At 40.6% G+C, this 15,475-nt stretch overlaps 1 protein-coding gene across 1 annotated transcript in view; it reads right to left on the bottom strand.

The window, feature by feature from the left end:
- NaPi-III (Na[+]-dependent inorganic phosphate cotransporter type III) overlaps positions 1 to 15,475 on the bottom strand; it is a 25,003-nt gene extending 9,528 nt beyond the window's left edge. The window contains exons 1-2 of the mRNA XM_065481495.1: positions 15,335 to 15,475; positions 1,743 to 1,935 (exon numbers count right to left, since the gene is read on the bottom strand). The gene's annotated coding sequence lies outside the window, so the exon portion shown is untranslated. The remainder of the gene's footprint in view (positions 1 to 1,742; positions 1,936 to 15,334) is intronic.

The following is a 15,475-nucleotide window of genomic DNA, read 5'->3' as shown; positions in this document are numbered from 1 at the left end:
ACTGATTACAAAAGCAAAGCAGTGCACCCAGAACTCGTTAAGATCGTATTCAGAATCCTCATATTGGTAAGGGGGTGGACGGTGGGTGGGTTGACGGAACGGCAAAATGTCACCACAGCGAATTGAAGCGTCGCGCCAGCAGCTATTGATCATTTGCCAATAAACACGCGCCCGGCGCCCAGCACGCCTGATCATGACCCATATAAAGCGCAGGGCAAAAAATAATGCGTCCCAGCCAGGGTGCCGCGAGAGCATTGATCGGCAGCTGCAATCTCTGTTGGGGTTTGCAACGTGTGCTAGTGAAAACGGGCGATCAATACGTCGGCGGTTTGTATAAATAGTCAAAACTCGATCGATTTTTGTGTGATAAAGTGCGATAGTGCACATGCAAAGCGTCGGTGGAGGCGCGCATGTTGACTAGACTGAGATTGCTCATTCGCCTTGCGTCAATTTGAATTGAGTCTCGTCGCGCGTAACAACTTTAAATGGTTACTTCATAATTCAAGCTCTGAAAAATGACATAAATCAAACTTAATCCTCTTAACCACTTGGCAGGATGGTGCGAGAGCTGTAAAATTTGGCAGATGAGTGGCGTACAGCTGTCAAGCCTTTGTTTTGAAAATTAATTAGTAACACGGTGTAAGACATGAATGAATGCTACGTTACAAAATGGCATTAAAAATTAAACGCCATACCCATTTAATAAATAATAAATAACAAAACTAAAGAGCTAATTCAATCAAGCGTCTAGTCCATGAAAGTTAAATCACCGAAATATAATTTCAGTGTTAATTAGGAACTAAAATCCACCATTTTGTCTCAATTTAGTTCGATAAAACTTGGTGTGGTGGAGACTCGAGCGAATAAGGCGAATCTGGCTGACACAGATAGAACGCGCGGCTGCACTGTCGGGCTGAAGTGGAAGTGACAGCGGTTGACAAACATAAAAAGACAGACAAAGAGTGAGAACAAACAAACAGCACGCGGTGTGAAACATTACGCTTGTTATTGCTCCTCGATTCGGTCCGTCAGGTGCGGGGCACGCAATTGTCTTTGATCAACATGCAAATACAGCGCCCAAGCACAAGGCCGAGGCAGATGTGTCCGATCCGCCGGGGCTGTCAGTCAGCAAATCGCTCTGGCGACAAAGCAACCGAGGAAGTAATCACTTTCAAACAATAAACACTCTCGCTCGAGGACGCAATAACATTTGCATTCGAGGAAAATTTTAATTTCAGAACTCCGACACAGAAGAAAAGTACTTTGGCGAGCGTGTACAGATGCTGTTTACTGCAAACTTTCTAAAAATCGACACACCAGCTGGTGCAGACGTAGGCAATGCAAATAAAGCGTTAATTAATGTGGTAATTAATTAACGCATTTCTACTTTCAGTCTTTGGATCCGGTCAAAGCAAAGCGTTTGCGCCTTTGGAGTCGGTGATTTATTTCTAGCAGATGAGAGCACGCAAGCTTGCACAAGACGTCATCAGCGAAATGCGATCAAAACAAAATGATTTGAACCCATGAGGAAGACGCAAACCTCGAGAGACAGGCGAGAAATTCGCAGCTCTGGTTCATTTGGACGAGAGGCCTTCGGGCTCGCCAAAGCGAGTGCGCCGCCAGATCCGATTTCAAATCGAGCGAATGAAGACAGAACGCGTTGCGACACGTGGTGGGTCCAGTGCCAAGCCTGTATTGCCGCCGCAGCATCCTGAATTCATGAAATCGAATGTGTCACTTACAGTTTTGGGAAGGAAAAGGAAAAGAAGTGTGTTCGCCTCTGATTGGTTGCACTTGAAGATTGACTATTGAGATGTGTGGGGGTGTGGAGGCCCTGACGAGTTGCGTTGGGCGAACTTGAAGCCCTGGCTAGGACACCAGTTGTCGGTCCACGCGAGCGCAGCACCGTAATTGCACGTTATTGCTGGCAGACATCTGAAACAACAAGAACGAGATTAAGCTTAGCTTTCAACTTAAAGAAGGCACTAGCGTGTCTTATCGAGAAATTAATTATTTATTTCTTCGTTGATAAGTTTATGATGTGTTGGTTTTTCCACATGATTTTTATAATTAAATCTTAAGTCCACATTTCCCCAATATATTTGAAATTTCATGAAAAAATTTAAATAAATAAATCATTAAACAATAAATACAATAAATTTATAATATACAATATTTGTGGAGGGTCATTAAGTAGATCTTCCAGAAGAGAATTTGTAACAAAATTTAATCCGATCCTAATAAAACTCCTCCACGGCTAATCTCATCAGCATTAGAGCCTGAATTTGACCTTCAAACGCCAGCAATAAAGTGCGCAGAACGTAAATATTTAGACGGCATCGAAATTGGAGCAGCGTGCTGGAAGCAGACGTGACGGCACTTTTGTTTCCCTTTCTTTGGGCGACACAACACACAAACAGGAAGGCCCTACTCTGTTTGGTGGCGTCGCTCGAAATAGAGACTTGTCACCGAAGAGCAAAATAAATGACACCCCATTTGCAGTTTTTATACCTTTTTTATCTCCTCCTTTTGTGCTGGAAGGCGACAACCCGACAACCTGCGTGGATTAACGCCAGTGACGGAATAAAAGCTCGCAATGAATGTCGCTCTAAATAAATTTATACACACCAAATGAAGGCGAGATAAGCTAGACAACGCGAGCGCATTGACACGAGGGTGTGGTTTTCGCGATGTTATCTCACCGGGCGCAAAAAATATTAAAGCTAAGTGTGCTACATAAAACAGGACTCCCTGCTGACATCCGCCAATGTGGATTTGCACACGGACATCTTAATACGCAGGCGAACACACCTCCGGTGACGTGTTTGTGAGTGCGAAAGGTGAATCGAGTTAGCAAATTTTACTTTCGAAGAATATCAGCAGCCTTGAGCTAGACGTCGAGGAAATTAATTCAAATGGGCTATCTTAAAATTTTACAAGCCCAAACCTGGCAAACTAGGCCTATCTTTAAAAAATTTGAGCGGAAAATTCGTAAAATGAAATCCTCAGTATCTAGTTGCCAAAGTAAAGTAGAAAATTACTTATTTAAGTTTTTGATTGCTGTGAAATGTGTGTCCTTGCTTAATAGAATATAAATACCTAAAGATATATAAGCTCTTTGTCCTACCCGGATCTGATGGTGATGGATGGTTTGTGACTCGACGACTGTCGACTGAAGGGTAAAAAATTCCCTCCCCAATCCCCACTTTGGTATTCGGGGGTAATCCCCAGAATGAATTCAAAAGGTATTATAAGAGAGTTAAGACGATGGGCTTATTTTCCCCAGACGCAATCTTTCTGTGAAACGACCCTACTTAAATTTTAAGCAGTGATCCATGAAAATAAAAAAACATTCAGGATATGAAACAAAATCTTTCTTGCATGTGATGAAAATGTGTTGCCTAACAATAGTTAATACGTTACGGTTCATGTTTCATTGAGTTAAGAATTTCTGTAGATTCTTAACGTTTCAATTTTTTATAAAAACAAAAATAAGATTGGAAAATTCTTTTAGTAGCGTCAAAAGGGACCATGTTTTTCGGTCACTACATTAACCAATTTTTTCACTCTTCATTGAGTAATCTTCGTCATTCCATCCGGGTATTACGTCAATGTAGAGGGGCTTCACGAACATTGCGATAAAGAAAAAATTCTTATTAACAATATAACGAGCAGTTAAAAACTGATAACACAAGTTGCTGCTGACAGTGCAGTTACTATTGTTACTTGCGCACATAAATTGCACATTAACGCAAAACATGCACTTAAGAAAATAATTTTTATACTTTGAAAGAAGCAAACTTTGTTTCAAACCTATTTCCCCTTCGCAAGAGAAAACAACATGGCTGTTTGCTTCTCTAAGAGCGTGCTGTTTCACCATCTGAGAGTGAAAAAATTTTCAAAAGCAATTGGAAAACAAGTTGGTTGGTGTTGATTAGAGCTTATGGCCCGCGCGCATATTATTTCCTCATTAGAACGGCTAACAGGGTCGGTAGCAAAGCAAATAAAAACAACACGATCGAACTCGGTCGTTACATAAAGTTGCGTGCAAACAAAAAACATCCCACTACGATCGATCTGGCGGCCGATCGGAGGAAAAATAAGTGCGCACTCATTGGCGCCTATTAACGCCGATTATCGCGTCCAAATAACTGACGTCACGCAAAAATATTGAATTCTCTGGCCAGGTGAACCGGCTAAACAGGACTAAACGGGTTCAAACAACTAAGAGCGTGTGAGTCATTTTGCATTCAACTTCCTCAGCACTTAATGATTTTATGCAAACTTTTCCTTGGTAATAAATTTTACCATGTACGTCTGGCACAACAATTACATCTGATTAGCTTGTTATGTAAGAACAGACTAAATAATGAAAATAGCGCACATCCGCGTCTTAATCCAACTCTCTCAGATCATGCAACTTCAATAGCGTACTTCTGGCAATTCATTAATGATCGCATCAAATAAGAGACAAGAAGCTGCTGGTCATCTTCTTGCTCCGCTCCCTGGCGGTGTTTTAGGGTTGCCTGCTCCTCGGACGCCGACCTTCTCTCTTGCGCGTCCACAAAATTTATTGAATTTAGTTTGTAAAAATTAGCCAATAATTGAATTGTAATATTTTGCTAGATGCACTCATTGGTTTACTCACTAATGGATGTCCTACATTTGTTTATCTTGTCTCTAAAAAAAACAGATGTGCGCGTCGAATTAGGTTCTTTCATATTTACAGTCAGTCAATTTTCTGAATTTCTTCTAGAAAAAAAAAAAAAATAGAGCGTTTCCGGGTAAAGCACTATTATTGTATGTATGCCTGTGGTCGTACAACAAAAATATTCTTCCTTAAGGGATGCACATTTGGAAGTCGTTCTCACGGTCTTTTCACATTACCAGGAAAAATGATTTTCTTTTGGCTGTCAAAGTTGTTTTTTCTATTCCTGTGGTTGCCAAGGATGTTCACTTATCATTGTACAGCCAAATAGTTTGGTTTCTAATTTTTTTCCTTCAAATTAACTAAATAACCTATCCATTTTATTTTGTATTGTGAAAATTTATTTTATACCTGCTAAAATAACATAGAGGTCTTACAATTTAATATCTGACTTTTCTAAAAACATTATTGTCTTGTTCCTTCCACATTTAGAAATTTTTTTAGAGTTATCCCATATAATTTTTAAATAACTTCGTGCAATTAGCAGGAGTACGACTCGCAAATAAGCCAATTTCAGCAGCATGAAGTATATGCACATAGAGGAGATGCAAACAACATCAGTTCAACACGTGTTGCGGTGAGAAGTGTGCTGCTATTACGGGCCCAATTAAATTCTACTTTAATTTCGCACTAAAAGTCCAAAAATTGCCCGTTATAAAACTTGGCGCCGATTCGAGGCCGTAAAATGCGAGGGCATGAACTTCTTTTCGGTCACTTGCTCGCTCTGTCACACCGGCGGCGCGTGTAAATCGCCCTGGCCAGCCGCCAAAGGTGCATTTCAGTTTTGTTGTGCCCCCTCTACGTTTTCTTTTTACGCCGCGAGACGCAGACAACACTTTCGATCGAATCGTCACTCTTCGCGCAGGGGCGGGATTAGCTTTTAGTTAAAACAATGCGATTACTCTACCCAGTGATTTACTTTGTTTGAATAGCACACTTGACGAGACGCAAATAAAACCTTGTGTACTGAACCGTAATAGCAAGTAAAGCTGCAATTTATTTACTACCTTTGCCGAGAATTTGCGTCTACTTTGCATTTTCTGATTTTCCTTTGAGCCGAAAAGAGATCACGAGGTTTTCAACTGAGTACTTTATTTCAAACAGGTTTGCGATGGGTCGTGTGAATCTTCAAACAGGAACATGATTTTAAATTGAAAATTACCGAAGCACTTCTTGGTGCTTGGAAACCTTGTCATAATAATAGTTTCCATGTTGCGATATGTAGATAGATAATTTTGCATGGACAAAGATAAAGAATCACTATTACCCTGCTCTAATACACTACAAAAATAGAACTGCTAGCCTTACAACAATAATACAACGCACATGTTAAATCTGATTACATTTTTTTTTCAATTTCAATAATGCGGCCGTGATATTATACATTTATTACTGCGCTCAGAGTTTTTACGACATGGAGCAAATAGTAATAAAGTTTCACTTTTGCACATTTCACTGCAACAACCATGAATTTTCTTAAAATAGCTTTTTGGTTTTCCGTTTAAGCCCAGTGGCACGCGATTGATCTCGACGACAGACGTCATTACGGCGCTCGTTTCTATATTAATTAAAAGGAGCAAGCTCAGGACACTTGCGTAATTCTGTGAAGTGTCCACTGATGTGTCAGCTGACGAAACACCACTGTTTTGGCCAGCACTGCACTAATTTGCAAGCAATTTATTCAATGCCACTTGTTCGGTCCCTGATCGTCGGGCGATGATAATTGCCATACGCGACCAAAAATGTCAACAAGCCAGTAGTAAAAAAAATCAATTACGATGTGTAATGTTGAAGTATCAGGGTGAGGTAAAAAATTTAAGCAACGTTGCGTAACCAGCAGATTACTCATCCTTCTAGGAAAATTATCATTTTGGTTTCAATGCTGGGCGCGATTGAGCAGCGGTCGCCAACATCTACATCCACACATCGTGTTTATGCGACTGTGTAGATGTGCACGCCAACTTGTCATGATCTCCGCTGGAATTACATCGCCGCATGACGTAATTCATGCCAGCTATCATCTTTCGTGTGAAATAATTTCCTTGAATCGCCGCAAAACTCGTGCGCAACGAGTTTGTGGGGGGGGGGAACCCACAATAAATCTTGTGGAGCAGTAATTAGAGAATCAGATAATGACAGTTTTTTACACTACTAAAGCAGTCGCACGGATGATATAAGCCAAAGTAAAGCTTGCAAAAAAGTAGTTCATCATCATTATAAAGATTAAAAACCACTAGTCGTTAAATAAATGTACATAATAGCTGTATCCAAGTTTTTTCTTCAAAATATTGTTAGTTCCCCACCATTATTAAAAATCATATTGCGGAAAGTTTGTTAAAATTTTAATAATTTAAATTGACTGGCCCATATGAAATTGTTTAAAAAATTGAAATCGAGTTCAAAGTTAAAAAGCAGTCGATTAAGCTTGGCAGGTTTTTTAAGATAAGATCACATGGTACAAATCTAGCAAGTCGATTTTTCAAGCGGAAGCAATCCAATTAAAATTTTGAACCTTGGCTCCTCCTAGCATGCAGCAATGAAATAATTTGAAAGCAAAAAAGAGGATTCTTTAAAACATGTGATCCCTCTAAGAGAAAAGTAATGACAAGTAACAAGGAGACGTGATTTAATACTGGCGAACAGCACCGAAGGCGCCAGTGGAAGTGGCGAAGCGGCAAATCACTCAGTTCACAATTTTAACGATTGCTTTTTGATAAGCAGGAGTGATAAGAGAAGAAGCGGAAGAAGGCGCCATCTCTGTCGAGAAGATGGCGCGGAGATGGCGCCTGAGTTTGGGCTGAAATGCGCGCCAAACTCCCACGCTGGCCTATACATGCACGAGGAACAATAAAAAATATTACTTTTTTTGGCGTTTTGCCCCATCGCGTGGTCCGAAAATAAATATGCAGAAACTGCTGGAGGATGAGTTGATTTTGGCTCGTGTCACCGTAGATGATGTTTGCTTTTCCAGCAATGATGCCGGCGTGTGGAGGAGCCAGGTGCGGAGTATGCGGACGAGAGAACATTATACTGGTGCTTTTCGCGCCTTTTTATTTTTCCCGCACTGACTACCACAATTTTTATCGTTCAAGGAAAGTCTTGGAATTTATTTTACTTAAGTTTCCGTTTAGCTTAAAATCATCATTTTTGGCACGGCAGAAAAAAAGCAACGAAAGATCCCGCTGAATTGCGTTTCAGGTGAGGACGGCCTCGAAGTAAACTCACTACTTTGCAATTTCGTTCTAGCCAGCAAAAAGAAATCAAATATTGACAGAGAGAAACAAACCAATGGCTTCTCGGAATCGACATCTGATGCATAATTCGCTTAGCTAACAGCGAGGATGACAACTCTTTGCGCAAATAGCATTAAGCACGGACCATGAAATTCGGCAAAGATACTAAAAAAACCAAAAAACAAAATAAAGCGATTTTACCTTGACCGACGCCGGCGTTGACCCTGCTGAGCACCGCGTTAGTGACTGGGCCGCTGACCATTTGACGAAACAAGGATTTACTCAGTTCCATGTTGTGGTAACAAAGTGCAGAGAGAGCCGAGAGCCACCCTTCGGAAGGTACGGGAGGAAGTGTGTGCGTAGCGCTTTTGAGGCAGACTGACAGCGGCGGCGGTAGGCGCGCAACATGTGTGTGTGTGAGCGGTGAGGCGGCGGGGCGAGCCGCGCGGAGAGGGAGCCACAGCCCCCTCGGGGAGGGATTTGTACGCGTGCCGAGAATAACCAAGTGAACCCGTTTGGCAGGCGCCTAAGACGTAGCCCCCTCCGACCTAGTTCGAGCAGACGATTAATTAGCCACCCAACCACCGATCATGTGCCTCTCATTCGCCGTGTGACAAATCACGAATTTGCTACATTTTGATCCATTCGAGCAGCCGCTGCTCCGAAATAAAAACGGTGACGAAGACCATCTAAGTTTAAGTATTTCTTATTTTTTTTATTTTTTTTTTGATGCTTTGCTGTATTTCTTAATTGAAATGATGATAAAAAAAACAAATATTATTTTAGCTGTGCAACAAAGTTGTCAATGTCAACCAAATTTGAGCAGATGCGGAAATTCCGGGATTCAATTTTGATGGTTATTTTAAAAGCAAGACCTTTGGTACGTTGAAATTAGATAAGGAAGTACTCAGTCGGCACAAACGGGTGAGAGGTCAGGTGACCATTCATTCCATTGTCCTTCGGTTTTGGCCTTAACAACCGATAAGAGAAAAGGGGACAATTCAAAACCGTACACAGCCTCTAATCCGATGTAGATTTAACTCTGGATGTCTGGATACTTGATTTTTTTTGTAGCAATATCTCAGCAGTAAATTAGCCAATTTCAATAAAAATTTCTCATATTGGGAAATACGGAAATCCCAGTTTAAATTAAAGATTTCCAGAAAAATATTTTCCACCTTTACTTGAAATACTCTTTAAAAATTGGGAAGGGGCTCAAATTTTCTCAGGTTTGTCGTTTAAATTTCTGAGAAAATCGGCTGTAACGGTTGCATGCTAAATAAGCTGCGAACACTATCTCCCCATTAAAAACCAAGATTTTTCGCCAAAAGTAAAATTTACCCAATAAATCGCACACTGTTCGAAAGATTTTGACAAATGAAATCGAAATCAAGCGAAAAATCATTGACAAATCGATTAATTGTCCGATAAATTTGGCAAAATCTGGAATTCAACTGCTCCTTGGTCCTGATTTCGTTATTGCACATTGAAGAGAAAACGGATGCTAACTAAGTAAGTTCCACAAACAATAGACTCGATGGTAGACACGGGATACGACAATCGACTTGGACTGTAGTTACTTTGCTATTGTTCGCAAATGGCGAATGGCGAGTAACTAGGATCAAAGTTGATTGTCGTATCCTGTGTCTATCATTCTTACAATGAACCACTTCTCGCAAGAGTCAACAATGGAAAAAAATCTACTTCATTGTTGGCCTGTTAAGCTCTACTTTAAGGTTGTTAACCTAGCTACAAGAAATATTTAAAATCCCTCACATCTATTGCCACACATGTTAAACGTAAACCTGAGTCACAGTTCATTTTCAACAGCCAACTCATTTCGCAAAAGGGACAGTAATCACCCCTTCACTTCCGTGAAAATTAAAGCAGAAACCCCCAAGTCATCAACGTCTAAATTTAACCTTCTCTCTCTCTCTCTCTCTCTCTCGCAAAAAATGCACATCTTCCTCGTGCCTTCGATACTCAAATTGTTCGCCTGCGGCTCTGTCTGTCAACCACTTTGGCGGAATTTCAAATGATGTAAGGCCGCGCGGTGCCTCGGTTCACCAATACCTGCACAGGCGGCCAATTTGGCTCGTCGGGGTCATACACCCACGGCAATCGGCAGAATTTATGCTCGCCAGCAGCTTGAGCATTCGCGCAATACGAGCGAGGAGAGGACTCGTGATATATTCGACACGCGACACTCAGGCTCATTTTTAAATGTAGTCGTTTCAGCTTGTCAAACATACAGAAAAGTGGTGACTCTTTTAGTTTTAAAGATGGCATTTTTTATTTGCGAAAGTTTGTAAACAAGTAGGGAGTGTCTGATATTGCACTCAATTTGTAACCTCCCATATTAAGAAAATGGGGTTTCTCTCAAATAAAGAGCACATTACTTGAAAATTTCTTAAGAGTATGAAAAAAGAAGCAAACAAGGATAACTTTCCCATTTATCTATCGTAATCAAACAGTTTTCATCTTTAAATATTTTAGAATATTTTTATTCTCTTCAAGTGCTTCATGCGAATAAAAATATTTGATAATGTAAGAGAAATAGGGCTAACTCTTTTTCATGCAACATAAAAAATACTTTGCAATAATAAAAACAATTTTATCCAGTGTTACTGACACAGAAAAATTGTTTGCTTTTATAATATCAGTGCTGACTTGCTCTGTTTAGTTTTATGTTCTAATAATGTCTCTTATCATTATCAAGCCACAATAAGAAACAAAATAACTAAAAATGTAACACTAAGGGTTCAACGCTTCCATAGCAAGTATGTAGTAGTATTAGCAGTGTAAGAGAGAGTCGCTGAGTCCGGAGGATCAAAGAGTTTTATTCCATTCATTCTATAAATTTAAGCACGTTTGGTGTCATAAAAAGCTGTCTGCGTGTCTTTTTCGTGTTCAAAGCTGCTACTTCAAGGCGTGCAATATAATACCGGTTAATAAAGAGTCACTGTGTTTGAAACCAAGCCAGTCGTACATGAAATTACTCCCCACTACATTTACGTTCACTGATAGTAGCATCGCATTGAGCCGGTTTTTAGTTTTTGCCTTTACTCAAGGACTAATTAATGCTCTCAGAACCGCATTTAGGTTTCACTCATTTCGGTGGACCATTTTCGCGAATGGCCGGCCGCCAAGTGGCAGGTGCCAAGCTAATTTAACAGGTGTTCGCCTCATCATTTTGCAATCTAATCAGATCATTTGCTATTTCCGAAAGAAAAAAAGTTTTTGCGTTTAAACGTTGTGAAATCTGGACAAATAATTCCTTCTAGATGTTTCCATGTGAGAGCACAAGATTTTGTGTGGGAAAACTAGAAATAGTACCGGCAGTCCGCAGCGGGAGAGAGACAGGCGCCATAAATTCCGCACGAGCTGCGTTTTCCCGCGACGGATTTTCAATTTTGCAAACGAACCGGTTGTCCTTTGGCTTTACACGTGTGAAAAGGATCGATCTGCGAATGAATGGCGCTCTTTTGGACGGTGACGCCATCCAGACATTCCTTAAGTGGGTAGATCAGAGTGCGACGTCGACGACGACAACGCGCCAATTTGCATGCGCACGTATGTTTAAATGCCGCGATATTCCGGTTCAGGGCCGCACCCGCACGCTAATGACTTAATTGCCGTCAGGGCTGGCTGGACCCAGAAAAAAAGTCGCTGCTCCACCAACTAATCTTCTTTTTCGGCCATCACCATCTCGTTGATTTGTTTTGACTGCGCCACTGAAGCGAATGGCGTTTCCCAAATCACCACTTTGTGCCGAAATGACAGACCCAAAAGTGTTCGCCTGCTGCGCCAATTTCCTCACCTCGTTTAAATTTCTCCGCTTGAAATAGCCTATTCTTTTCAGTCACCATTGGAATTGATTTGATAGATATTTGAATTTAAACCTTGTAATATCCCTATGCTATTTTGGCAGGCATAAAAAAATTTTCGTAAAAAATAATAGAATATGGATAGGTAATTGAGTTGATTAGAAGAATCAAATGAGAAACCAAACTCAATACTTGTGCAATGATTAATGAACATCTGTGGCGACCGGATATATAAAAATAACACAACTTGGCCAGCCAGAAGAAAATCATTTATCTTGGAAAAGTGAAAGACTGAAAAAAGGTGGAACGATAATTTGTCAACGTGCATCCGTAAGAGAGATCTATTTATTTAGGACGGCGGTCAGATGTATCCATACGATAGTACTTTTACCCTTTTGCTCGTTTTGTATTTTTAAAGCAGAAATTCATAAACCAACCGCGGTTAAATTTTAAAGAACCGAATCCGATGCACACATCTGGCTGTTTGTATAAACAACAATTATACCAATGTCGATTTATGACCGAGAGAGGGTAACTACCGACCCTTGTGACAGGACGCTGCTCGACGGTAGAGAGTAAGACATCCATTGGTGTGTGAACCAGTTAGTGCGTCTCGAGAAAAGCGGGATTTTAGACGAAAAATACGACTAATTGTAAGTCACCCTAGGAATAACGCGATTTATTTTCAAGGCCAATTTTAAAATGTGTTTAAACTCGTTCAAAAAGTTAAATTTTTGTGGGTCTCTTGATCGAAATGTTTCATTGAACAAACCAAATTTCGGCCAAATTGAGCAAAAACTATTTTTAAATCAATATTGAAATTTTTGGCTATTTCTTATCATAAGTCGCTAAAATCAGCAAATAGAAAATTTCCTTACAGTGTGTGGTTCACATCAGGAAAGGCTACACAAATTCAATGGTTTCCCCTGCGTCTAATCCTAAGAGGTACTTCACCTCTAGGCTACTAGGTTCCTAACAGTTTGAAGCATAATAATTGGTCGATCAATCGATTTTGCATTTATATCAAGGTATTTTTTTAGTAAAAATGGTGTTAAATTGGTCCTCGATCTTGATTAAAAAGAGGAAAACTGGTAGAATAAGAGTATTTTTCAATATGATTTATAATTTACCCTTTTCCACTAAAAGTTGTTAAATGATTTATCAGCACTCTAAAAAATACCAGTGTCTAGAAAAATATCCCTATCCAAAAATAACCGTCTGGTCGTGTGCGGGGTTATGAATAAGAATGAGCTTGAGCGCAGTCACGAAATCCCCTCGTGTCGTGAGCACCGTGCACCTCCAGAACGAAGAACAGTCAAGCATCGCATACAATAAAATTAATAAGGTTCGAGTTGAGTGGAACTCTCCAGCCGCCAGTTTGTCCTTTTTCCTGCCGCTTTTTGTTATTCCCGCGGAGCAGCAGCCTTGTAACCTTATCTCGAGCGCCTGTGAGCAAAAAGCGAGCGCAGAGGAAACAAGCTCGCTCAGCTCAACTCGCTCGCTCTCAGAAGGAATTCTCGATTTTCAACGACTGCCGGCGACATGTGTGTGTGTGTGTGTGTGTGTGTACAAGCGGGAATGCAATGTCTATGTATCACATTTCCCTTCCAGCGGGGAGTAATGCACTGAATTAAAAAAAAACGCAAACACACAGAGGATTTCAAGACGAGTGGTCACCCGAAATGAAAATGTCTTGTCTGCCATGTCGAAAGCGGAAAAAAATTTGTGCCTTGCGTTGTCCTGATTTGCATTCCGTTGGTGGGGGGCACTGTGAAGGGCGGTTTGTGGAAAGTGACACCTGAGAATTACAAAACTGCTAACACTGAACAACGCATTTGCAAATAATAGCAATTTCACAAGTTGTTGGTTCTTTTAAAAAAAGGTGGAACTCACCAGAAGCTAATTTTCTACAAGGCTTGAAAAAGAGTTCCACGTTATCCGAGTTGATCCGTTTGTTGAGCACGGAAAATTCACTTAAGTCCGATGATTCAACCGAGCCACTTTACATTCCTTTGCTTCCCCGCGACTTATTTATCAAGTAGTCCAAATTTAAGTCAACACCGTCCGTCGCACAAACAGATTAATAAAATCACGATTTGATTTGAAAAAACTGGCCAAAGTGTGCCACTCGGACTAACAAAGAGTTGACTCGTGTGGTAAACTTTGCACTCGCGACCTGTTAATCAGAAATTCAACTCAACATCCACGCGTTTCTGCACTCACGATACCGCGCAACAAATACCACGCGCGCACCAGGGACCGTGATATTACTATTATTAGCGGAGAAATAAATTGTCACCTGTTAGGCACTTAACCTTGCACGTTGCACGCCTAACGAATTGCAGTGCAGTCAATCACCCTACTTTTCGCCAGAAATTAACAAGAACAAACATGTTTCGCTAAATTTATTTAAGGTTTGAAGAATAAAACATGAGCAGAGAGTTAATTTCACTGAAAATTAAGGGTAGAGTAAATGACAGAATTTTGTTTGTGACTTTGGTGAAGGTTGAATTGATCTAATATTGCCGGGGCCTTATTAATTTGCTTCGCGCCTATTGACACGCGCACTTAACTTTCTTCAATCAGACAACGCGACACTTTGACATGTCGATAATTAATCGCCATTTATTATGTGTGTTTCAGTCGCCCGTTTAGGTTTTGAATGAGACACGTGACCGGAATTCATCCGACTTTCCTGGTTAGCACTTTTGATTTGTATTTATTTCCATCCATAGTATATTTGATATAATTACTTGTGTGTATGCTATAAAGATTACGAAAATAAATAGCAAACTGAAACAGTGAGGTGCTTTTACTGTTTTTATCTAGCTCAAAGTTTGTTGAGAATAATTTTTTTCTGAAAAATGCATCATCTCGAAAAACTGCGAGAACTTTCCGCCTGTATTTTGCAACTTTTATTTCGCCACCCCATCGTTTTTCAGCTTTTATCAGTATCAGGCTCTCATGACATCGAGACAAGTGATAATTAACAGATGAATAGGAGGTGGGCCACTCCCCTCCTCCTCTCTCTAGTCTTCAATGAGATGAATTTATGGTCTTGTGGGCGCCAAATCATATTCGGGCATTTGATAGTTTCTAATACTGACAATACAGACGATTTTCTCGAATTTCAAAATGAGAGGGTCGTAACGGAAATAGTATATTGGATTGAGAAGAAAACCGCAATGCCGGTTATTGCAGTGCATTGATGAAAAAGAGGCGCCATTTAAGCTCAAAAGCGCTGCGGAAAGCCACAAGTTTGTAAAGCCGGGTTCGCAGCTTTCAGACCACTAAGTGCAAAGAGCAACCTCAGATTCTTGGGAATTCACCGCGGAATTTGCAATAGACTTGATTTCGAACGTCAGAAGGGTGCTGTCATCAAAATAATTCTCCTTGCTAAGCGGAAGTCCCACGTACATTTTATTGATTTATACAAGAAAGCAGAAACACACGTGCGAGACATTTTGCACCGATTCCTTTGTCTGGCTTTACTCGTAAAACAGGCATTATCGACACGTACTGCTCAATATCACGAAAAAGGTAATTAACAGGGATGTTTTACTCACGATTGTCGAAAAGCTGATGCAGAAAATGAGATTTCCTACGGGAAAGACAGGACAAGACAGAGCCCTGCTGATTCCTGGTCGAAACGACTGCTAGCACCGGGTTGGAGGTTAGGCTAAAGGCTGACTCTGATTGGTCGAGTT

This window comes from Cloeon dipterum, chromosome 2 (genome assembly GCF_949628265.1).
Source record: "Cloeon dipterum chromosome 2, ieCloDipt1.1, whole genome shotgun sequence".
Lineage (NCBI taxonomy): Eukaryota > Metazoa > Arthropoda > Insecta > Ephemeroptera > Baetidae > Cloeon > Cloeon dipterum.
This window is presented reverse-complemented; position numbering and strand designations above follow the sequence as displayed.